This window comes from Ranitomeya imitator, chromosome 1, assembly GCF_032444005.1.
Source record: "Ranitomeya imitator isolate aRanImi1 chromosome 1, aRanImi1.pri, whole genome shotgun sequence".
NCBI classification, from domain to species: domain Eukaryota; kingdom Metazoa; phylum Chordata; class Amphibia; order Anura; family Dendrobatidae; genus Ranitomeya; species Ranitomeya imitator.
The window spans coordinates 1,144,654,389-1,144,680,101 of record NC_091282.1 but is presented as its reverse complement, the minus strand read 5'-3'; the positions used below and the strand labels follow the sequence as shown (position 1 = coordinate 1,144,680,101).

At 44.5% G+C, this 25,713-nt stretch overlaps 1 protein-coding gene across 1 annotated transcript in view; it reads right to left on the bottom strand.

Moving 5' to 3' along the window:
• The window catches only part of SMIM14 (small integral membrane protein 14), a 35,153-nt gene extending 15,100 nt beyond the window's left edge, over positions 1-20,053 (bottom strand). The window contains exon 1 of the mRNA XM_069744579.1: positions 19,929-20,053. The gene's annotated coding sequence lies outside the window, so the exon portion shown is untranslated. The remainder of the gene's footprint in view (positions 1-19,928) is intronic.
• Positions 20,054-25,713: the final 5,660 nt, after the last annotated feature.

The following is a 25,713-nucleotide window of genomic DNA, read 5'->3' as shown; positions in this document are numbered from 1 at the left end:
CCCTTGACAATGACCTGTGTATATGCTCATTACATGCTTCAATACAAAAGATGTGGTTGGGGGTCTATGCACATATGTTGTTTCCAGAAACAGAATTTTTTAAGATATCTAGAATGAATGGCGCTAACGGTGTGAAAATTGCAATATTTCCCTTTAATATAGACTGATATTAGACAAAAGTTACTACATTCATTTTTATTTCTATATCGCCAACGTATTCCACAGCACTTCACATTACAGAGACGATGCGTACAGACAATAAAGACATATATACTTCCATTGATTTCACCGTTTTTTGTTTTTTTCTTTAAATAAATGTAACAGAAAAACCTGACTTTCTGATGTCAGATTCCATTAAATGTATGTGTTGTCAGATACACACTGAAGTGAAAGGGTTAAGAAAGGAAAAATCACTTTTACCTATGTATGTGTGTGTGATAACAATACAGGGTCCTAAACAATGACTGATAATTGTACTGTACACAGGCTAAAGGACAACCTTTAGTGCAGGGCAACCAGATAAATCTTCTAGACAATGCCCTTAGGATGTTACCTGCGAGTATGTGCAAAACTACGACTATTTCCAGAAATCTGCGACCCGTGTGCGCCCTCTAGTGGCAGCACATATACACAGCGTGACTATAACAGCTGGACATGGAGCACAGAAGTATGAGGCTACTGGTGTCAGAAACAAGGAAAACAGGATTCTCAACAGAACACTCACCCACTCAGGGTGCACATACATACACTAATATATTTATTACACACATACATACCATAGGTACAATACAAGGTAAACCACCACCTATGTGGCTCAGCAGCCTGCAGGTAAATATCAGATTAGCGACATTCACTAACGATCAGCATTTTTTGATGCCGGGCAATTAGACGCACAGCTCGTCTTGTGTACCGGCCGGACAAAGAATACGTAATACAAGCCTGGGTTATTCGGTTACTTCTGTGTATTTTCTATAACTGGATTATACACAGTCTGCATGAACATTACACAAGATTAGTGCGCATAGAGATGGAGAATTCGATCCATATGGATGAGCGCCCGCTCGCACTCACAGATGGGATCCTAACACTCTGTATATTGGCTCCATATATCAAGTGACCAAAAAGGCGTCTGGAACTTGTCTACTACTTGCTGCCAACCAACAATTTTAGAGTAGCGATGTCTGGAAAAGACCCCAAAACATTCAAATCACCACAAGTGGAAGAACTGCAATTACATGAAGTTAAAGGGTTAAAGTTGTGGGAGCTAGACCATCGCCCTTCAGTGTCGGACCACTGCAGAATTGCCCGACACCTGCTGCCGCCACACTACTTCTAAGTACATTCTGACTATAAGACGCACCCCCATTTTCCCCCCAAAATTTTGGGGGACAAAAAGTGCCTTATAGTCGATAAAATACGGTACTTTACTGGCTGCAGCAGTTGTGACAACCGGAGTTTTAAGATTTAGCAATACAGCAGAGCTAATAAAGCTAATCCTGCCCACACCAGGCTCTATATATAAAATGTCCATAGACAGTGAGCTGCTAATCACAGAAAGGGGCGGAGTCGGACTAGCAGTAGTCTGCACATCAGACCTGGCAATGATAATCTTCTGGTAATAAATCCTTAAAGGGACACTGTCACCTGAATTTGGAGGGAACAATCTTCAGCCATGGAGGCGGGGTTTTTGGGTGTTTGATTCACCCTTTCCTTACCTGCTGGCTGCATGCTGGCTGCAACATTGGATTGAAGTTCATTCTCTGTCCTCCATAGTACACGCCTGCGCAAGGCAAGATTGCTTTGTGCAGGCATGTACTACGGAGGACAGAAAATGAACTTCAATCCAATATTGCAGCCAGCGGGTAAGGAAAGGGTGAATCAAAAACCCTAAAACCCCGCCTCCATGGCTGAAGATTGTTCCCTCCAAATTCAGGTGACAGTGTCCCTTTAACTATAAGTAAACAACAGCACTGATAACTGAAATAAAACTGACAGATTCCCTTTAAATGTAATTTCACAATGCGAGACAAGCCAACCAATACGTGTCACCATGAGATATACTTGTATAAAATTATAGAGCATTTCTGCTGAAGTCGGCAATCATCAATCGCGTTGGTGAGTCGTCCTGTAATGAACAAGCCATAAGGGAGCAGATGATGCATCAGGTCGCACCTAGGCTTATATTTTATGGTTCCCCCACAAGGGATGCAAATTGTGCAGATAAAAACCTCAAGAAATCTGCAGCAAAAGCCACGAGGCACATGCCAATCTGTTGGGAGATTTTACTCCAAATCCACATTACTAAGGGTGAAATCCGCTGTATTAATGAGCAGGGTACGCCAGCACGCTGCAGAGAACATCCACACTGAGTCTCAATTTCATCTTTTTTTTTTCTGCACCATGTAGATAAGATTCCATGAAAGCTCAGCCGCTGTGGTGACCCTTTATTATGCTGCGGATTTTCCACCTACAAACTCCATATGAAAAATCTGCAGCATATCCACCATGTGTGAACACGACCCTTCCATAAGAATAGTGCCTGGCCATCACGTAAAGCAGATCACCCTAAAACTGGACAGAAAGACGGCTGTGCTACACTGCCTAAACAATACTGCTATACAATGGCCAAACAGTGGAGGAGTTGATGCCAAAATATTAGGCGGTACAGGGCAGTGCAGGGGTTAATGATAAAATCCCTGTTGACCCAAGGATTTTAAGGAGAGCTGCTGCTCCAATGAGAGAAAGATACGTGGATGAGCCGCACTGGGCAAACAAATCATCACATTCACCCGAGGACACCGGATGCACCCGAGGCCAAGCTGCCTAAAATAAAGCTCCCGGTTCCAATCCCAGCAGCAGAATAATGAGAGTTGGAAGATTTTGTACATCATATACAATTTATGGAGCCAAGAAATGCCATAAGTGCCTGCATAAACTTTCTTTGTCTCGAAAGTTTGTAGGTTTACACAAATCAGGAGGGGTAAGAAAAAAAAAAAGTCCCAAAATAGACTGAAGCTGAGCTCTATGATGAAAAATAAATAATGGACGCCTTAAAATTTATTTACGGACAGGGCAAAAAAGTGCCCTATTTTTTTTTTTTTTTTAACAGGTCTTATAGAACTGCAGCAAAGAAAACTGATTGCGTGAAAATAACAGCAAGCACCACAAGAAAGGCTATTACTGGAATCAGGGTCTCAGTCCCTACATCATCTGCTCTCGGATTACATAGCAAAATCCTGGTGACTGATTCCCTTTAATGATCGTTATGTTCATTGGGAAACACAGTCAGCCTGTCCGAACAGAAGATTAAATTACCACTGGGTAAGGCCGGTTTCACACGTCAGTGGCTCCGGTACGTGAGGTGACAGTTTCCTCACGTACCGGAGCCACTGACACACGTAGACACATTAAAATCAATGCATCTGTGCAGATGTCATTGATTTTTTGCGGACCGTGTCTCCGTGTGCCAAACACGGAGACATGTCAGTGTTTGTGGGAGCGCAAGGATTACACGGACCCATTAAAGTCAATGGGTCCGTGTAAAACACGTACCGCACACGGACGTTCTCCGTGTGCCGTGCAGGAGACAGCCCTACATTAAGCGCTGTCCCCCCCACTGGTGCTGAATCCGCCATTCATATCTTCCCTGCAGCAGCGTTTGCTGTAGAGAAGATATGAATAATTGTGTGTAAAATCAAGATCCAGGTGTCCTGGTCGCACCTTGTACTGTATGAGCGGTCACATGGGGCCGCTCATTTACAGTAATGAATATGCGGCTCCACCCCTATGGGAGGTGGAGCCGCATATTCATGATTGTAATCGGCGGCCCCACGTGACTGCTCATACAGTAGAAGGTGCGGCCAGGACAGGAAGCAGCGCCAGCCAGCGAGGGAGCCGGGTGAGTATTTTAATCACAGCGGGGGAGGGGCGCTCAGGGGGTGCGAGGGACCTGGATCTTGATTTTACACACAATTATTCATATCTTCTCTACAGCAAACGCTGCTGCAGGGAAGATATGAATGGGGCTTCAGCAACAGATGCTGGTGCGTGTGGTACCCAGCACGGTGCGTGTGGTACCCAGTGGGCACATGGGGGGCACACGTGTGCCACACTGATGTGCCACAGAAACGCACCGGCACACGGACACGGATAATTCCGGTACCGGAATTATCTGGACGTGTGAGACTGGCCTAATGTTGTGATTGTGCAACATTAATGTAGAATCTAAAGACCCCTGTATGAATACAAGGCCCTGTGGACTATTAGGACAGGGCAGAACCACCCTATTCTGAGCCGACAGGGGATCACTCAGTCAGAGAACAGGAAAGCAGCGGTTAACGAAGACAAACAATATTTATCCCAACGTAAGAGAATAACCGCGGACTGTAAGAAGCTACAGTTCCTCTTTTTAGCTTTGAAAGTTATCAGACTAGAAATTAAATTTACATAGACTATAAAATGTATAAAAAAAGTAACGTAGCTGCAAGATGTTATGTCAGCAGCCAAGAAGACTCCGATACAAAAGTGTAAGAAACAGACAATGCGCGCGGTTCTGTCTTTAGAGGAACTAGTTTTTTTAAATTTTATATAAAGACCGTTAGGCCGGCTTCACACTCAGCGTATGAAAATACGGTCCGTATATTACGGCCGTAATACGCTGAAAAGTCCCGAAAATAGTGGTCCGTAGCTCCTCCGTAGGCAGGGTGTGTTAGCGTTTTTTTCGCATGGCATCCTCCCTATGTAATCCGTACTGCGTGGTTTTCTCGCAGGCTTGCAAAACTGACATACTGCTATAGAAGTAATCCATGTGTCCCAAAAAGAATGTGTGTGTGTGTGTGTGTGTGTGTGTGTGTGTGTGTGTGTGTGTGTGTGTGTGTGTGTGTGTGTGTGTGTGTGTATATATACATATATATATATATGTCAGTAGACACATATGTATATATATTAATATTTATTCCAGCGCTATACAGCTTGAAAGCCGGTAATTCAATTACCGGCTTTTTCTTTCTCCTTCCTAAAACCCGACATGATTTGAGACATGGTTTACATACAGTAAACCATGTCTTCTCTCCTTTTTTTTTTGCAGATTCCACACTACTAATGTCAGTAGTGTGTATCTGCAAAATTTGGCCGTTCTAGCTAGTAAATTAAAGGGTTAAATAGCGGAAAAAATTGGCGTGGGCTCCCGCACAATTTTCTTCGCCAGAGTAGTAAAGCCAGTGACTGAGGGCAGATATTAATAGCCTGGAGAGGGTGCATGGTTATTGCCCCCCCCCCCTGGCTAAAAACATCTGCCCCCAGCCACCCCAGAAAAGGCACATCTGGAAGATGCGCCTATTCTGGCACTTGGCCACTCTCTTCCCATTCCCGTGTAGCGGTGGGATATGGGGTAATGAAGGGTTAATGCCACCTTGCTATTGTAAGGTGACATTAAGCCTAATTAATAATGGAGAGGCGTCAATTATGACACCTATCCATTATTAATCCAATTGTAGTAAAGGGTTAAATAAAACACAAACACATTATTTGGCTGGTCATAGATCGTGGGAACTTTCCTAGAAAGCCTGGGAGCTTTCTAGGTAAGTTCCCACGATCTATGAACAGCTAGCAGAGGGCGCCTCACCGCAAATGAAGCTAAATATAGATCATTGATCTATATTTAGCCTCATTCCCCGGGGTTTTGCAGCAAGGAGCAGCCTGCATTAGCGGAACTCCTTGCTGCAAAATGTTTTAACCCCTTCAGAAGGATTTACATCGTTGGACGTTACAGATCTGCGGAGGGTAAGGATATTGTTGGTTTATTATGCTTTTTTACTTACAGAACGAGGGTCTTCAGTGACTGGATTGGGCGTAGAATAAAATACTCCAACAACCATTGTTTTTATTTCATTAAAATAATTTTAAATAATGTGTTTGTGTTTTATTTAACCCTTTACTACAATTGGATTAATAATGGATAGGTGTCATAATTGACGCCTCTCCATTATTAATTAGGCTTAATGTCACCTTACAATAGCAAGGTGGCATTAACCCTTCATTACCCCATATCCCACCGCTACACGGGAATGGGAAGAGAGTGGCCAAGTGCCAGAATAGGCGCATCTTCCAGATGTGCCTTTTCTGGGGTGGCTGGGGGCAGGTGTTTTTAGCCAGGGGGGGGGCAATAACCGTGGACCCTCTCCAGGCTATTAATATCTGCCCTCAGTCACTGGCTTTACTACTCTGGCGGAGAAAATTGCGCGGGAGCCCACGCCAATTTTTTCCGCTATTTAACCCTTTAATTTACTAGCTAGAACGGCCAAATTTTGTAGATACACACTACTGACATTAGTAGTGTGGAATCTGCAAAAAAAAATGGAGAGAAGACATGGTTTACTGTATGTAAACCATGTCTCAAATCATGTCGGGTTTAGGAAGGAGAAAGAAAAAGCCGGTAATTGAATTACCGGCTTTCAAGCTGTATAGCGCTGGAATAAATATTAATATATATATACATATATGTGTCTCACTGACATATACATATATATATATATACCTATTCTATGTGTACACATTTATTCTACCTATTGGACTGTAAGCTGTCAGTGTGATTTTACTGTACAGCACTGCGTATTTCTCGCAAGTCACACTGCTTGTCCGTGTGTAATCCGTATTTTTCACGCTTCCATAGACTTTCATTGGCGTATTTCTTGCGCAGTACGGTGACAAACGCAGCATGCTGCGATTTTGTACGGCCGTAGAAAGCCGTATAATACTGATCAGTAAAATACGGCAGATAGGAGCAGGGGCATAGAGAATAATTGTGCCGTATTTTTTGCGAGTTTTACGGACGTAGTTTCTGCGCTCTTACGTCCGTAAAACTCGCAAGTGTGAAGCCAGCCTTAATGTGTAACTAGGTGGTGACCCGATTCTAACGCATCGGGTATTCTACAATATGCATGTCCACCTAGTATATTGCCCAGCCACATAGTATATTGCCCAGCCACATAGTATATTGCCCAGCCACATAGTATATTGCCCAGCCACATAGTATATTGCCCAGCCACATAGTATATTGCCCAGCCACATAGTATATTGCCCAGCCACATAGTATATTGCCCAGCCACATAGTATATTGCCCAGCCACCTAGTATATTGCCCAGTGACGTAGTATACAGCACAGAGCCACGTAGTATATTGCCCAGCCAGGTTTGTCACAGGTTAAAAAATAAACATATACTCACCTTTCCGAGGGCCCCTTGTAGTCCACGGCAGCTTCCGGTCCCAGGGTTGGTATGAGCGCAGGACCTGTGATGACGTCGTGGTCACATGACCGTGACGTCATGGCAGGTCCTTCTCCAATACCATCTTTGACACTGGAACCTGCAATGGAAGATGGCGGCCGGCGCAAGCGACTACGGAGGGTGAGTATAGCAGGTTTTTGTTTTTTTCTTAATTATTTTTAACATTACATTTTTTACTATTGATGCTGCATAGGCAGCGTCAATAGTAAAAAGTTGGGGACACACAGGGTTAATAGTGGCGGTAACGGAGTGCGTTACCCGTGGCACAACGCGGTCCGTTACCGCCGGCATTAACCCTCTGTTAGCGGTGACCGGAGGGGAGTATGCGGGCAACTGGCACTGACTGCGGGGAGTAAGGAGCGGCCATTTTCTTCCGGACTGTGCCCGTCGCTGATTGGTCGCGGCAGCCATGACAGGCAGCTGGCGAGACCAATCAGCGAATGAATAACCGTGACAGAAGGACAGACAGACGGAAGTGACCCTTAGACAATTATATATAAGACTAGATGGTGGCCCGATTCTAACGCATCGGGTATTCTAGAATATGCATGTCCACGTAGTATATTGCCCAGCCACGTAGTATATTGCCCAGCCACATAGTATATTCCACAGTCACGTAGTATATTGCCCAGCCACGTAGTATATTGCCCAGTCACGTAGTATATTGCCCAGCCACATAGTATATTCCACAGTCACGTAGTATATTGCCCAGCAACGTAGTATATTGCCCAGTGACGTAGTATATTGCCCAGTGACGTAGTATACAGCACAGAGCCACGTAGTAAATTGCTCAGCTACGTAGTATATTGCCCAGCCAGGTTTGTCACAGGTTAAAAAATAAAAAATAAACATATACTCACCTTTCCGAGGGCCCCTTGTAGTCCACGGCAGCTTCCGGTCACAGGGTTGGTATGAGCGCAGAACCTGTGATGATGTCGCGGTCACATGACCATGACGTCATGGCAGGTCTTTCTGGCGCAGGGCCTGTAATGACGTCGCGGTCACATGACCGTGACGCCATGGCAGGTCCTTCTCCCATACCATCTTTGCGACCGGAACCTGCAACGGAAGATGGCGGCCGGCGGGAGCGACTACGGAGGGTGAGTATAGGTTTTTTTTTTATTATTATTATTTTTAACATTACATTTTTACTATTGATGCCGCATAGGCAGCGTCAATAGTAAAAAGTTGGGGACACACAGGGTTAATAGCGGCGGTAACGGAGTGCGTTACCCGCGGCATAACGCGGTCCGTAACCGCCGGCATTAACCCCGTGTTAGCAGTGACCGGAGGGGAGTATGCGGGCGACAGGCACTGACTGCGGGGAGTAAGGAGCGGCCATTTTCTTCCGGACTGTGCCAGTCGCTGATTGGTTGCGGCAGCCATGACAGGCAGCTGACGAGACCAATCAGCGAATGAATAACCGTGACAGAAGGACAGAAAGACGGAAGTGACCCTTAGACAATTTATATATTTATGCCCATAAATTGTAGGTTTAACCCAGAGTGACATGTTTGTCCAAAGTTGTAGGCCGGTGGCCCAAGAGTGGCATGTACGGTAGAGTAGGACCCATCAGAGGGAGATAACCTTGCCGTGGTTGATGGGCACACATGAATTGGCCAATTTATGCGCTAAGAATCTTCATTTTATTTATAGCGAAGTTTAATGAAAAAGAAATTTTTGAAAAATTTTTTATGAAAAAATATTTTTGAGAAGTATGATTCATATCGAACATTTGTCTGTGTTTCCACATGGCCTAGATTCATGTACATGTGCTGCTGTGTTCTTTTATATCTATATGATACAGCTTGCATGTGTTCACATTGGGAGTGTTGGTTGGCCTTTTTTTCCCCTCTATATATTTTGGACATTTTATTTTACGATGGAATAAATAAATCACTGGTTTGATCCATTCCGTACCAGGAGCTGGATCATTTCTTCCTTCTTTACAATAAGTAAAGCACCCCTTACCTAAAAGGGTTCTGACTTCTGCATGGGGAGGAGAGACAATGACTTTGGGCCAACGTGTGCCTGTCAGGTCCCGACTGAAAGGCATCCTGCATCTGTCATTCAAGGGAGTAGGATGTGTGCAAGATAGCAGCCGACAATGCAAGCTCCTGCTGACGCAGTACCATCTCCCACCCATGCAAAAGTGAGAGGTGTACATCCCTTAATGGGAGAGTCAGCACAGCATGACTGACTAGTGAAGCCAAGTGTACAGGCGCTCAGCATACCCTCGGAATGGCCTAATAGTTACGTGCACCTTCCCAGCCACATATTTTCCATCCTGCCTCTATAAAGCCAGAGCTGTCAATCAAAGAAGATGAAGAGATGGCGATAGAGAGAAAACAAGTATTTGGGGAGAGGCCATTAAATGTTTGGCCACACCAAGGGTGCACCGAGCACTCAGGACCTAAATCAAAGGAGAAGTTGGCATGAATACCTGCACGACCCAAAATCATTAATGAAGCACATACTGTCTAATGAGACATCTTTATGACCAAGCGCTCAACGGTCAGCTCTTCATGGCATGTATTTGAGGGATATTAAGGCAAGGATTTTATGGAAGGTTTCCCAACATCTGCTACAGATCATCAGATCTATGTGAACTTTAGGACTTGAACCTTCGAGTTAAATATTTACTTCTCTACAATTTAGCATTCCTGGATAGACACTGGTTTTCAGATATGGAGCATACATTTAAGAGAATGGGTCATCCGAAAATTACTTCTTTAAATCAAATTTTTGTGGTAAATGTATTTTTTTTTTACATGTCAAAATCTGTATTAAAAATAATAGAAAATAAATCCTGCAATTTCCACACTGGCCTCTCAGGCGTTTTTAGACCTCAACTTCCTATTTTTTCTGGAAATAACACATTTACGTAGGCTCAGAGGGTCGGGATCAGAGCAAACATTTCTATTGTTGCGTCAAATAAGCCCGTGCAAGAGTCAATGTGAAGTGAGGGAGAGCAGATTGGGTGTAAAATCACCTATAGTGACTAGGGGATCCTGTGTTATCATCTGTGTATAGAAATGTCATTGAAATCCTGCCTCTGCTGATAATGAGCAAGCTGAAAACTCTTCCTGAAAGTACAGAAAGTAAAAGTTTAAAAAAAACTGAAAATTGCGGGATTGCTATACATTTTTTTTTTTTATGATACATTTCACAAAACCTGAAGTCATTTTCTAGTTATACACCCCTCTTTAAGCTTCAGGGACCACTCTCCAGATCCAATGTGACATGCAGGAAGTAAGACGGGTACGGAATATTCTGGTATTGCTTGTGCAGTCTCCTCCCAGAAGATAGGTCAGAGAGCGTTTCTATACCTACCTCTTCATCTGTACCTCTAAAACATGACATTTTGCAGTAATACATCAAATCTAAAATTTGGCATACCTGTTACCTCTAAGAGGGTTCTTCGGCAAAATACAAATATTTTACATGTTTATAAAATTGTAATTAGCAAATATTTTATCAAAACGCCACCAATTTGTAAACTTTGGTTCTGATCTCAGGGCTTAGGAAGCTTCAGCTCTGCTTCTAGTCTGACACAGCAGAGATCGTGTACCCGATGTGTTGGCTCCATTCATTAGCCAAGTCAGCCCCCTCCTCCATCCCAGCGGATACAGAGACTGTGGAGGAGTAAGGCTGCCGTCACACTAGCGTCGGAATTCTGACGCTAGCGGTGTATGCGCCGCACAACGGAGGCAGCGGATGCATTTTTCCTTCGCATCCGCTGCCCCATTGTGAGGTGCGGGGAGGTGGGGGCAGAGTTCCGGCCGCGCATTTAACGTTTTTTGCTCCCGGCGGTCCGCCACAACACGTCGCACGACGGTTGCGACGTGTGGCAATGCGTCGCTAATGTTAATCTATGGGGCAAAAACGCATCCTGCAAACAACTTTGCAGGATGCGTTTTTTTTGCCATAAACGACGCATTGCGACATATTGGAAAAAACGCCAGTGTGAAAGTAGCCTAAGGCAAGCAATACAAGTTTGCTGGGAACCCATGTGCAGATCAATTCCTCCGGGCTTATTTTTGACATTGTAGATTGTCAGTATTTTATGACTTTTTTTTTCTTTTTCCCCCCTACACACACAACCCTGAGTGTATAAGAAAATAAATAAAACAGACAAGTATAAAATGCTTCCTGTGTGTTTAGGTTTTTATAGGAGTGAAATCCACCCGGGGCAAAGCTAAACTTAATATATGAAACCAGTTCCGGGAATGAAGTTGCATCACTCTGGGACAAGAAGGACAAATACGGTAACTTTAATCTCACAGAATGTATCATGTCAGAAAATGTCTGGAGTTCCACTAAATTATGGAATTGGACATTTCTTATCCTCAAATACATTCAGCATTTCGTTAGCTGGAAAACAAGAATAAAATGCAAAACCTTGAATTATCCAGTTCTCACAATTCTTAATGGGAAAACTACACACAAAAAACGTGCAGTGCACAATCCGGAGGATCCTCCGCCTATCAGTCCCCTGTGGACACACCATCATGGGGGCTACTTTATGGTGTCACTTCTACAATACACGGAAGGTAGAAATAACCCAAGAAAATAAAGGATTTATTCTTTTGGGGGAAGGGATATAGTCTTATGCACATTATCCTATAATGTGAAACATTAGAGACATGATAGAGGAACCAGGAAGGGAATGGGTGCTGGGACCCTAAAAATCAATAGACTTTAAATAATGGACCTGAGATTCCCATATCTTCAAAGATAATCCATAGACTGCCAATGACTGTAACCCCATCAATGCCAGGAAGATGGACTAAGTCTTCATTACTAAACCTAATACAAGTCTTGTTATGCCTTATCTTTTAATTTATGCACAATATGAAATGATTAGACGAACAATGGTCATCTGAACAAAGCCATGAAAAAAACAAAGAAAGGAAGACCAAGTTCCCGAGGAGACACATTCTTCCACATCTTGAGCAAGCAGCTGCCTCTGAGGAATCACTGCACAGCTGTAGCCCCCGCTCTGTTCTTCACTTACAGGCCAACATTTTAAAGTAAAACGAACACAGAACAACAAGGAGACGTTTCTCCTGCAACTCAGGGATCCTGCTCCAGACACCAACCCCGGCACAAAGAGGTTGTCAGAAAGACTAAGTGTACCGTCACACTAAGCGACGCTGCAGCGATCCAGACAACGATCCGGATCGCTGCAGCGTCGCTGTTTGGTCGCTGGAGAGCTGTCACACAGACAGCTCTCCAGCGACCAACGATGCCGGTTCCCTGGTAACCAGGGTAAACATCGGGTTACTAAGCGCAGGGCCGCGCTTAGTAACCCGATGTTTACCCTGGTTACCAGCGTAAAAGTAAAAAAAAAAAAAAAAAAAACACTACATACTTACCTTCTGCTGTCTGTCCTCCGGCGCTCTGCTTCTCTGCACTGTGTAAGCACAGCGGCCGAAAAGCACAGCGGTGACGTCACTGCTGTGCTCTGCTTTCCGGCTGGCCGGCGCTGACAGTGCAGGGAAGCAGAGCGCCGGGGACAGACATCGTTGTCGGTATCGCTGCAGCGTCGCTTAGTGTGACGGTACCTTAAGTAGACCACACACATTAATATTCGTGGAACTTGTTTACTATTTTATTGTATATATGGAGGTGTCTCCACTTTCCCCCCATGGTAGATGTTCGTAGAAAGTATAGTCAGGCATATTGGATTTCAACATGTCCAGTCCTTTGATGATGCGCTAGTCATGCACATTTTCTATCCATGTTTTCTACAGATAGAACATGCATGCATGAGCATTTGATCTAATTTGCAGATTAAACTTACCCATTCAAATGAATCAAGTGAACAGACCCATCAAAAAAGTAGATAGCTCTCAGGCACCATGTTGCTAGAAAAATTGGTCTCGCAGGTCAAAAATGAATACAAATTGGAACTAGCAAGCTATGCAAAAATAGTCATTTTTCCTCATATGCAAAAATAAATAAAAAAGAAATACAAATAAAATACAAAAAACAAAACATACAATCAAACTAACTGTGCATCTGAATGAGGCCTTAGCAGGAGTATCTGGCAGTGTCTTGTTCACCTACCCCCATTAGGAACACATGCATGCGAATGAGGGGGGTTGTGAAGACCTGGTGTCCTGTCTCCTTTTGCTCCCGCTTGTCCAAGGGTCCTTATTATTTTCCAATGATCACTTTTTTATTCTATCAAACTAATATAGACCTCTACTATTCTACCAAATCCCTTCCAATAGTAACTTCAATACAATTAAAGCTAAATTCAGACACTTATGAAAGACAGTCTGTGTATGGACTGGCCTTGAGTCTCCCCCAGCCCCTATATACTCATTACAGGAGACGTGCAGCCAGTCCATACACATTCTGTTTCACAGATGTCTGAATTTGGCCAAAGAAGACCTAAAAAAAAAATATAACCATTTTTTTTTTTTTTTAAAGGCCTGGCACACAGTAAATAGCGCCACTGCAATGGTCAGATCCGCTGACTGAAGCTGTGCACATACAATGGTAGTGCTGGGGTCTAAACTGGGAATTGATTAAAAAGGACAAAGCAGAATAGTCTTCTGATACGTCTCCTCCTTGTCACATCTGGTTATGGAAAAATAGATTAAAAAAAAGATGTCAATCCCCAGACTGATCACTGAAAGGGAACCTGTCACACTGAAGATGCTGGCCAGTCTGCAGGTAGCATGGTGGGGACAGGAGAAGTTCAGCAGATTACTAGATAGTTTTGTGGGAAACGATTCACTACAACTAATCTCTATTTTTTAAAGATTACCAGTAAAGGAGGCGGTAATAGACAATGATTGCCAGAGATAGCAGTCAATCACTGATCAGGACCACCCACTGGACCCCTGAGCCTAGAAGTAGAGATTAAAATTAATAAAAAACAAGTTATACTAAATCTTTTCCAATGAAGCTGCAGAGTATTCTGCGGAGCTCCTCCTGCTCTATAAGGCTATGTGCACACGTTGCGGATTAGCCTTAGGAATTTCTGGTGCGGATTCTGCCTCTCCTGGCAGAAAACGCACCTGCGGATTTGTCGCGTTTGTGCGGGTCCGCAGCTTTTGTGCGTTTTTGCTGCGGTTTTTACCCCTGCGGTTTTCTATAATGGAATGGCTACAAAAACGCTGCAGATTCACAAGAAAGAAGAAGTGACATGCTACTTCTTTTAAACCGCAGCGTTTCCGCAGTGGATTTTCCGCAAAGTGTGCACAGCATTTTTTTTTTCTCATTGATTTACATTGTACTGTAAATCAATTGCGAATCTGCAGCGTTTCTGCACCGCAAAAAACGCTGCAGATCCGCAGAGAATCCACAACGTGTGCACATACCCCAACATGGTGCCTGCAGAATGAACTGCATTTCCTATGCGACAGGTTCCCTTTAAAGAAGACCTGTCACCAGGGCAATCAAGGGCAGTTTTTACACTTGTTTTAAAGGGAATCCGTCAGTAGTATCGTCCTTCCTAATCTAATCTATATGGGCATGTAGGTCATAGGAAGAGGAATAAAAATGATATCTTAATATCTGCAAACCTTTTACTTATTCCAGAGAAATCCATGATCTTAATATGTAAAATAGTCTGTTAACACCTATGTGCCGGACATAGATCTCCCCGAGAATCTGCCTCCAGAGATTATTGTAAACGAAAGAGGATGTTACCAGAGTGAGACATGTAGATCAGGATAGCAAACTGTCAGTAATTACATGTCCCACACTGGTAACGCCCCTTTCATGTACAATATATATATATATAAATCTATGGAGGCAGATTCTAAGGGAGACCAGAGTCTGGTTGTCACGGGTGTACCATGACAGAGGAGCCAGAAGACTGCTGCATTTAATTTCTCCTACTCCTGCACTCATTAGAAGCACTTAAAGGGACACTGTCACCTGAATTTGGAGAGAACAATCTTCAGCCGTGGAGGCGGGGTTTTGGGGTTTTTGATTCACCCTTTCCTTACCCGCTGGCTGCATGCTGGCTGCAATATTGGATTGAAGTTCATTCTCTGTCCTCCATAGTACACGCCTGCGCTGTGCAAGATTGCCTTGTGCAGGCATGTACTACGGAGGACAGAGAATGAACTTCAATCCAATATTGCAGCCAGCATGCAGCCAGTGGGTAAGGAAAGGGTGAATCAAACACCCGAAAACCCCGCCTCTGTGGCTGAAGATTGTTCCCTCCAAATTCAGGTGACAGTGTCCCTTTAACATTCTTACTTACTTACAAGGTGTAAATTTTTGGGGGCAGCGCAAGGGTTAATCTGCTTAGTTGAGAGCTCCTGGAAGCTTTCCTGCCTTTAGGCTCTCAGCTGTGCACTGTTAGCCGCTTCCTTCTCTTATATAAACTAGACCCTGGCTAATACTCATTGTGAGAGTTAACATTTGCTGCATGGCTGGAGGTTGTTGTTGGAGAAGGCGTTTGGTGGATTTATCGGTGACTGTTGCTAGGTTTTGAGTGTGTGATAATCGCCCTCCTTCTCCTACTTTGGTTTAACTCCATCCTCCACTCCCCGATGCATCCCTCTGTTACTTATGTGAGTATATTTGTATGATCAGTATTTTCCTTTATCCCTGTTTGTATTACCTTGTTAGTCTGGTTGGTGTATTACGGTATACTACTACTCCCCTCTTCCCTGTGTGGGGGAAGGGTACAGACTGAGGGTAGATTCAGGAACCAAGACAAGGTACGTAGCCCCAGGGTCTTCACAATCAGAAATAATCCGAGGAACAGGGCGAGCTAGGGTGCCCCTAGTGTTAGGGACAGGGAAGGAGCCCCTGATTCCGGGACACCCGACAACAGTCGTGACACCAGCCCATAGATCTTAACAGCTCATTTGCATATAAGAAAGTGTGGATTTCTCTGGAATAAAACATCAGATCGCAGATATAAAGGTGTCATTGTGTTCAGATTCCTATGACCTGTATGCCCATATAGACTGTTTATGAGGGATGATCCTACAGACACATTACCTTTAAACCCACCATGTGGTTCCATAGATATGGGACTTGTTTTTATTTAGTGCTAATTTTTAACCCCTTCATGTCGGAGCCCTTTTACATTATCGTTTTTCGCTGCCCTCCTCCCAGAGCCATAACTTTTTTTATTTTTCCCTTAATTTGGCCATGTGAGGGCTTGTTTTTTGTGGGACGCGTTGTACTTTTTAACAACACCATTGGTTTTACCATGTCTTGTACTAGAAAATGGGAAATAAATTCCAAGTGTGGTGAAATTGCAAAAAAAGTGCAATCCCACACTTGTTTTTGTTTGGCTTTTTTGCTTGGTTCACTAAATGCTAAAACTGACCTGCCATTATGATTCTCCAGGTCATTGCGAGTTCATAGACACCAAACATGTCTATGTTCCTTTTTATTTAAGTGGTGAAAAATTATTCCAAACTTTGCTAAAAAAAAGAAAAAAAATTGCGCAATTTTCCGATACCCGTAGCGTCTCCATTTTTAAGGATCTCAGGTCGGGTGAGGGCTAGTTTTTTGTGCGCAGAACTGTTTTTAATGATACCATTTTAGTAAAGATACATTGTTTTGATCGCCCACTATTGGATATTAAAGCAATGCTGCAGCGACCAAAAAAAGTAATTCTGGCGTTTTGAGTTTTTTTTCCATGGGAGACTAGAAGCTGGCACAACTCGATCGGCTTTGCTACATAGGAGTGATGCATAGATCGCTCCTATGTAGTAGAATTACAGACTTGCTATGAGCGCCGACCACAGGGTGGCACTCATAGCAATCCGGCATCAACAACCATAGAGGTCTCAAGGAGACCTCTGGTTGTCATGCTGACGAATCACTGACCCCCGATCATGTGACTGGGGGCAGCGATGTGCGCATTTCCGGCCCGATGGCTGGAAGCGCTAATTAAAGGGAATCTTACCTCAAATTGGTGATATACGTAAATGCCCTTTTTCTGGTCCGATGGGCGGCGTTTGGTCTTAATCTCTCGTCCCTGTTGTCCGCAATGTGTTAGAGAATTAGAGTACTTGTTCTCCATAGTTCACGCGTGCGTAATGCAATCTTCGGTCGCACAGTATACTTTGCCCAACTGCGGGCAAAGCCAAAAAGCATTACTATGCATGCGCCCTATGTCCCGGAAGTATTTTGCTGTGTTCTGGGACATGGTGCGCATGCGCAGTAATGCTTTTCGGCTTTGCCCACAGTTGGGCAAAGCATACTGCGTGGGCGAAGATTGCATTGCGCACGCACGAACTATGGAGGACAAGTACTCCAATTCTTGAACACATTGCGGACAAAAGGGACGGATGGGGTGGAGAAATGAAGACGAAACGCCGCCTATCGGACCAGAAAAAAGGCATTTACATATCCCGCCAATTTGAAGTGACAGATTCTCTTTAAATGCTGCTGTCAGCATTTGACAGCGTCATTTAACAGGTTAATAGTGGCAGGTGGATCGCGATTCCACCTGCCGCTATTGCACGCACATGTCAGCTGTACATAACAGCTGACAAGTCACGGGCTTTGATGTGGGCTTACATCAAAGGGGGAGACATGCGCAGTCCTAGGTGTTTAACAAGAGGAGCGTGGCTCATAGGATCCTCTTCTGTAGTGGTGTCTTTAGGCTCCTCTGCATGATTACCTTGAGAGAAACATCCTCTTGTGAGGACCAGACTAAATAGCACTAAATATAAAAACGGCCCATGCAACTGGAACCATATGGCAGATAAAAAAACAAAAAAAAACGCAACTGGAACACTTAGGAAGTAGTGCGTATAAAATAAGAGCAAGAACTCTCTACTTATGACAGGTCCTGTTTAAAAGGGCTGTTCACTTCTGAGACGCTCCTTCTTAAAGGGAATCTGTCACCCCTGGACGATTTTGAGCTATTACTATGGGCATACAGGTAATGGAATGGTTTAACAATTCTTACCTGTATGCCTCATAGCAGCAGTGTAGATCTTGAGAAATACAGTTATAATGTTTTCCGTCAATGATTTCTTCCAGGCTCCGGGTCGTGTGGTGCCTGGAAGATATCCCTGCCTCCATTATAATGGCACCCCCCTTCTGATGCACGTCACATTGACCTGTTGTGCAGTTGCGGCACTGTAATCCCGCGCATGCGCCGGCCCCTTGCTCAGTTACATGAGCCTTACCCGCCCTTCTACGTGCAGAGTCTTCATCGTTCTTCTGTGCAGGTGCTGGTGAGTCTCTGCGCCGTAGCAGACGCTACTGAGCTCTCACTTCCTCCAGGTGACTCTCGGGGGGAGGTACAAGCACTGCAGGCCATGAGCAGCCGCTGATCGAAATACCATGTGAGCTCTGCAGCCAGTGTCATGCGGTCATCAAACCTGGCGTCGTCATGGGAGGCGAGGAGATGGGGACTATAGCATTTAATAAGGAGTTGTCCAAGGAGTGGACAACCCCTTTAAGTTTTCCATATAAAGCACAAAAGTCACCATAATCATGTAAATAACTCCAAGGATATTCGAGGAAATATAATTTAAGTCTGCATCGCCTAATTGGTCCTTGGGCGGTGATCTCACCAGGTGCTGACAAGTGGGGGCAGTAGTGATCAGTGTAGAATCCCTCAGCATAGGAAATCTACTGTCTCACTGGAAACTGACAGGTGGCATAAGGTATAATGGGTCAGGTGACGCAATGACAGGACCTCCAGGTATTACATACATATCCAGCATACCCACCATGCACAGCATATACACTATGCCCAGCATACCCACCATACCTCATCATACACATCACATCCACCATGCCTAGCATACACCATACCACTATGCACAGCATACCCCACCGTGCACAGCATACCTACCATACACCTTACCCAGCATATCCACTATGCACAGCATACCCCACAGTGCACACCATACCTATCATACATCTTACCCAGCATACCCACTATGCCCAGCATACCCCCACCATAGACAGCATACCGAGTATACAGCATACAGCATACCCCCACCGTGCACAGCATACCCAGTATACAGCATACCCCCACCGTGCACAGCATACCCAGTATACAGTATACACACCATACCCAGTATACAGCATACCCCCACCGTGCACAGCATACCTATCATACATCTTCCTCAGCATACCCACTATACCTAGCATACAGCATACCCCCACCGTGCACAGCATACCCAGTATACAGCATACCCCCACCGTGCACAGCATACCTACCATACACCTTACCCAGCATATCCACTATACACAGCATACCCCACAGTGCACACCATACCTATCATACATCTTACCCAGCATACCCACTATGCCCAGCATACCCCCACCATAGACAGCATACCGAGTATACAGCATACCTAGCATACAGCATACCCCCACCGTGCACAGCATACCCAGTATACAGTATACACACCATACCCAGTATACAGCATACCCCCACCGTGCACAGCATACCTATCATACATCTTCCTCAGCATACAGCATACCCCCACCGTGCACAGCATACCCAGTATACAGCATACCCCCACCGTGCACAGCATACCCAGTATACAGCATACCTTGCACACCCACAGTGCAGGAAGGGTAGAAAATGATCGCTATAATAACAGAAACCCCTGAAGGAACATCCAGCAGCGCTGACTATGCGCCCCATACAGGCCGGGTCCCGGCAGTGTGCGGAGCCCTCACCTCTGTACAGGACTCCGCCGGCCGCCTCCGCTGTGCAGGACCTGCTCTGTTTTGGTTCGGTTGTACACGTCATGCTCGTCCACAAACCCGGATCTCCCCAGAGTCCCCGCCTACGAAAGCGCCTGCGCGACCCCGGGGGCTCCAGCTGCGGTGAGGACACGCCCCCTTCACGTGATGAGCCCCAATCCTAACAATAAACGTAGGGCGCGTGTGGGAGAGGCTGTAATTAGCCAATCGGAGGCTGCCAGAGCCGGCTTGGCCGGAGAGTGGATCTAACATGTGGCCACTAGGGGCCGCTGTGGATTGTGTGAAGTGTTTATTGGGGGAAATGCTGAGCACTGTGCAGTATGAATGCTCAAAGAGCAAGACTAGTGGCAGCAGTGCCAATCATAGAGTAGTGTATGGCTAGTGCTGTGCCAATCATAGAGGAGAATAGTAATGTAAGCTAGTCCTGTGCCAATCATAGAGGAGAATAGTAATGTAAGCTAGTCCTGTGCCAATCATAGAGGAGAATAGTAATGTAAGCTAGTCCTGTGCCAATCATAGAGAATAGTAATGTAAGCTAGTCCTGTGCCAATCATAGAGGAGAATAGTAATGTAAGCTAGTCCTGTGCCAATCATAGAGGAGAATAGTAGTGTAAGCTAGTCCTGTGCCAATCATAGAGGAGAATAGTAGTGTAAGCTAGTCCTGTGCCAATCATAGGGGAGAATAGTAGTGTAAGCTAGTCCTGTGCCAATCATAGAGGAGAATAGTAATGTAAGCGTGTCCTGTGCCAATCATAGAGGAGAATAGTAATGTAAGCTAGTCCTGTGCCAATCATAGAGAATAGTAATGTAAGCTAGTCCTGTGCCAATCATAGAGGAGAATAGTAATGTAAGCTAGTCCTGTGCCAATCATAGAGGAGAATAGTAATGTAAGCTAGTCCTGTGCCAATCATAGAGGAGAATAGTAGTGTAAGCTAGTCCTGTGCCAATCATAGAGGAGAATAGTAGTGTAAGCTAGTCCTGTGCCAATCATAGGGGAGAATAGTAGTGTAAGCTAGTCCTGTGCCAATCATAGAGGAGAATAGTAATGTAAGCGTGTCCTGTGCCAATCATAGAGGAGAATAGTAATGTAAGCTAGTCCTGTGCCAATCATAGAGAATAGTAATGTAAGCTAGTCCTGTGCCAATCATAGAGGAGAATAGTAATGTAAGCTAGTCCTGTGCCAATCATAGAGGAGAATAGTAATGTAAGCTAGTCCTGTGCCAATCATAGAGGAGAATAGTAGTGTAAGCTAATCCTGTGCCAATCATAGAGGAGAATAGTAATGTAAGCTAGTCCTGTGCCAATCATAGAGGAGAATAGTAGTGTAAGCTAATCCTGTGCCAATCATAGAGGAGAATAGTAGTGTAAGCTAGTCCTGTGCCAATCATAGAGGAGAATAGTAATGTAAGCTAGTCCTGTGCCAATCATAGAGAATAGTAATGTAAGCTAGTCCTGTGCCAATCATAGAGGAGAATAGTAATGTAAGCTAGTCCTGTGCCAATCATAGAGGAGAATAGTAGTGTAAGCTAATCCTGTGCCAATCATAGAGGAGAATAGTAGTGTAAGCTAGTCCTGTGCCAATCATAGAGGAGAATAGTAATGTAAGCTAGTCCTGTGCCAATCATAGAGGAGAATAGTAGTGTAAGCTAATCCTGTGCCAATCATAGAGGAGAATAGTAGTGTAAGCTAGTCCTGTGCCAATCATAGAGGAGAATAGTAATGTAAGCTAATCCTGTGCCAATCATAGAGGAGAATAGTAATGTAAGCTAGTCCTGTGCCAATCATAGAGAATAGTAATGTAAGCTAGTCCTGTGCCAATCATAGAGAATAGTAATGTAAGCTAGTCCTGTGCCAATCATAGAGGAGAATAGTAATGTAAGCGTGTCCTGTGCCAATCATAGAGGAGAATAGTAATGTAAGCTAGTCCTGTGCCAATCATAGAGAATAGTAATGTAAGCTTGTCCTGTGCCAATCATAGAGGAGAATAGTAATGTAAGCTAGTCCTGTGCCAATCATAGAGGAGAATAGTAGTGTAAGCTAGTCCTGTGCCAATCATAGAGGAGTAGTGTAAGCTAGTCCTGTACTGTACCAATCAGTGAGGAGAATAATAATGTAAACTAGTCCTGACAATACTAAGTGCCATTATACCACAGGAGCTATGTATATAGTGTACAGTATAGTGTATAGTGTCAGTGTACAGGTAATACAGTGATCACTGGTGACATTATACACAGGAGCTCTGTATATAGTGCATAGTGTACAGCTATTACAGTGATCACTGGTGACATTATACACAGGAGCTCTGTATATAGGGTACAGTATAGTGTCAGTGTCCAGCTAATACAGTGATCACCAGTGACATTATACACAGGAGCTCTGTATATAGTGTCAGTGTACAGGTAATACAGTGAACACCAGTGACATTATACACAGGAGCTCTGTATATAGTGTCAGTGTATTGGTAATACAGGGATCAACAGTGACATTATACACAGGATCTCTGTATATATACTGTAGTGTCAGTGTACTGGTAATACATTGATCACCAGTGACATTATACACAGGAGCTCTGTGTATAGTGTAATTGTACTGGTAATACAGTGATCATTAGTGACATTATACACAGGCGCTCTGTATATAGTGTTAGTGTACAGGTAATACAGTGATCACCAGTGTTAGGGTATGTTTCCACATTCAGGAAACGCTGCGTGTTTGACGCTGCGTAGAGCCGCAGCGTCAAACAACGTCCAGATGTTACAGCATAGTAGAGGGGATTTCATGAAATCCCGTCTCCACTATGTGGTAAAACATGCAGGCGGCAGGCCCGCGTAAACGGACATGCGGCGCGTCTTTTCAGAACGCAGCATGTCTGCTTACAATGTGGCAACGCTCCGTCGCCGCGCTATAAATTTACCATAGACAATCATTAGATGCGGTAAAACCGCACCTAATGATTAGTCACATGCGTAGTAACTGCGCAACCGCAGCTTACTACGCATGTTCATGCTGGCTCATCAGTCCCGCCGCCAGAAGTCCCTCGTCCACTGCAGTTCTCGCGATAACTTATCGCGATAACTGCCGTGCACGTGACCGGGAGTTATCTCTGGTCACTAATCTGGTTCTCACCCACAGCTGATCAGCTGATTGTCAGAACGCTGCAGTGTAGGTGATCGCTGGAGAGTTATCGCCGGTGATCATCTACAGGCTCTGCTACATCTGGATGTCAGGCATCCAGATGTAGCAGAGCTGGACTCGTCTAGAGTGTGTGCACATACAACACACAACATACACCATACAACACACACCATGCAACATACGACATGCACCATGCAACATGTACCATGTGACATACAACATGCACTGTGGTGAAATGTGTGTGTGTGTATATATATTAGTATATATGTGTGCAGTGGACTATGCATAGATTTATTGTGTCACTGGCAATAATGTAACATCTGTCTTGAAAAGCTGCAGGTCGCACCCAGGTGTTAATATGTACTTTCCTGGGACAAGTAGACTCTGTCCCCAATCTCACCAGGGAGTCCTACGGGAAGCCAAGAAGAAAGGTAACATTTGGCACCTCCAGGTCTTGGAGGCGAGATGTTAATTGTGGCCTGATGGTATCTATCCATGAGAACCTTAACACAGGGTGTCTCAAGAGAAAAATAATATATTCATTAGTAGCGCGGCCGTGGCCCAATCAAAAAGCCAACAATTATGATTAGGGTTGAGCGACTTTTAGTTTTTTAGGGTCGAGTCGGGTTTTGCGAAACCCGACTATCTCAAATGTCGAGTCGAGTGAAATCGGCCGATTATCGCGAAAAGTCGGGGATCGACCGAAACACGAAACCCAATGCAAGTCAATGGGGAAGCATAGTCGGCAGTGAGTGGAGGCCAGGAAAACACGTACAGTGCCCATTTTAATGGCAAAAACATCCATTCTTGTTACTGAAGCTTGTCAATCTTAATTTACCTTATAATAATAGTAAGGCATTGGAAATTGGGGGTCATTTGGCTAAAGTTGTGGGGGGTAGGGCTGGTTCAAGTATTTAGTGGGCCCAGGAAATCTGGACCACGTCATGGCAGTGGAGCAGGGAGAGGTATGTATTTAAACTTTGCAAGTGCTGTGATCCTGAGCAAGCAGGGGGGGCCCACTCGTTGGCATTGGCACTGGCACAGGACCCCTCAAAGTACGGCGGAGTGTTTGCACGGCGGGGGCGCCTCCCACCGGCAGCGACACTTTTGCGTACTATGAGGGGCCCTGTGCCAGTGACGTCGCCAACGAGTTCCCCCCCCCCCCCACCTGATGAAGGAACCTGCACTTTCATCTGCACCTTCCTCTTTGTCCCCGTGTAAGGTGGTATGGTATGCGGGAAGGGGAACCTGACTTTCAGCAGGGTCACATTCTTGCTGTGTAGCGTGCACGGGGAATGTTGCGTTATGGGTCAATGTACCAGCAGACTCCTCTATCACTGGCTGGGCAATGGGCAGGATGAGGAGGAAACACAGATATAGGCCCAAATAATAAAGTGGGCTAAATGCAGTTCAAAATTGGTAACAGGACTAACCAGGGTGCATTGCTTTGTTCAGTGGAAACAAGTTTAAACAAATCCACAGAACACAATGGTATTATATTTGCATACGCATGTCAGCATAGGCCATAATCTATGTAAAATAATCTTGTGAAAGTGACCAGTGCGCTGTGGAAGGAATTGTGGAAAACCCACTTGACTAGGGATAGGTGCAACCAAAACCAGTATATGGATGAAAGCAAGATGTAACACCAGACAGGAAGTATATATTAAAAAAACGCCTTTATTGAATACAGTGGCAATAAGATGTATATTTTACATACTCATAAAAAATCCACACAAGGAAAAAACAAAAAATGACAATAATATAAAAATTAAGAGATTATAAAAGACCTAGAATAAAGGCTGACCCCAACAGTATATATAAGACAAGGGGTGTAGCTCCCACAGAATGTATATAGCCCAACTGAAGACTTATAAAAATAAGCAACACAAAAAGTCCGTATATATATACAGTGGGGCAAAAAAGTATTTAGTCAGTCAGCAATAGTGCAAGTTCCACCACTTAAAAAGATGAGAGGCGTCTGTAATTTACATCATAGGTAGACCTCAACTATGGGAGACAAACTGAGAAAAAAAAAACAGAAAATCACATTGTCTGTTTTTTTTATCATTTTATTTGCATATTATGGTGGAAAATAAGTATTTGGTCAGAAACAAACAAGCAAGATTTCTGGCTCTCACAGACCTGTAACTTCTTCTTTAAGAGTCTCCTCTTTCCTCCACTCATTACCTGTAGTAATGGCACCTGTTTAAACTTGTTATCAGTATAAAAAGACACCTGTGCACACCCTCAAACAGTCTGACTCCAAACTCCACTATGGTGAAGACCAAAGAGCTGTCAAAGGACACCAGAAACAAAATTGTAGCCCTGCACCTGGCTGGGAAGACTGAATCTGCAATAGCCAACCAGCTTGGAGTGAAGAAATCAACAGTGGGAGCAATAATTAGAAAATGGAAGACATACAAGACCACTGATAATCTCCCTAGATCTGGGGCTCCACGCAAAATCCCACCCTGTGGGGTCAGAATGATCACAAGAACGGTGAGCAAAAATCCCAGAACCACGCGGGGGGACCTAGTGAATGAACTGCAGAGAGCTGGGACCAATGTAACAAGGCCTACCATAAGTAACACACTACGCCACCATGGACTCAGATCCTACA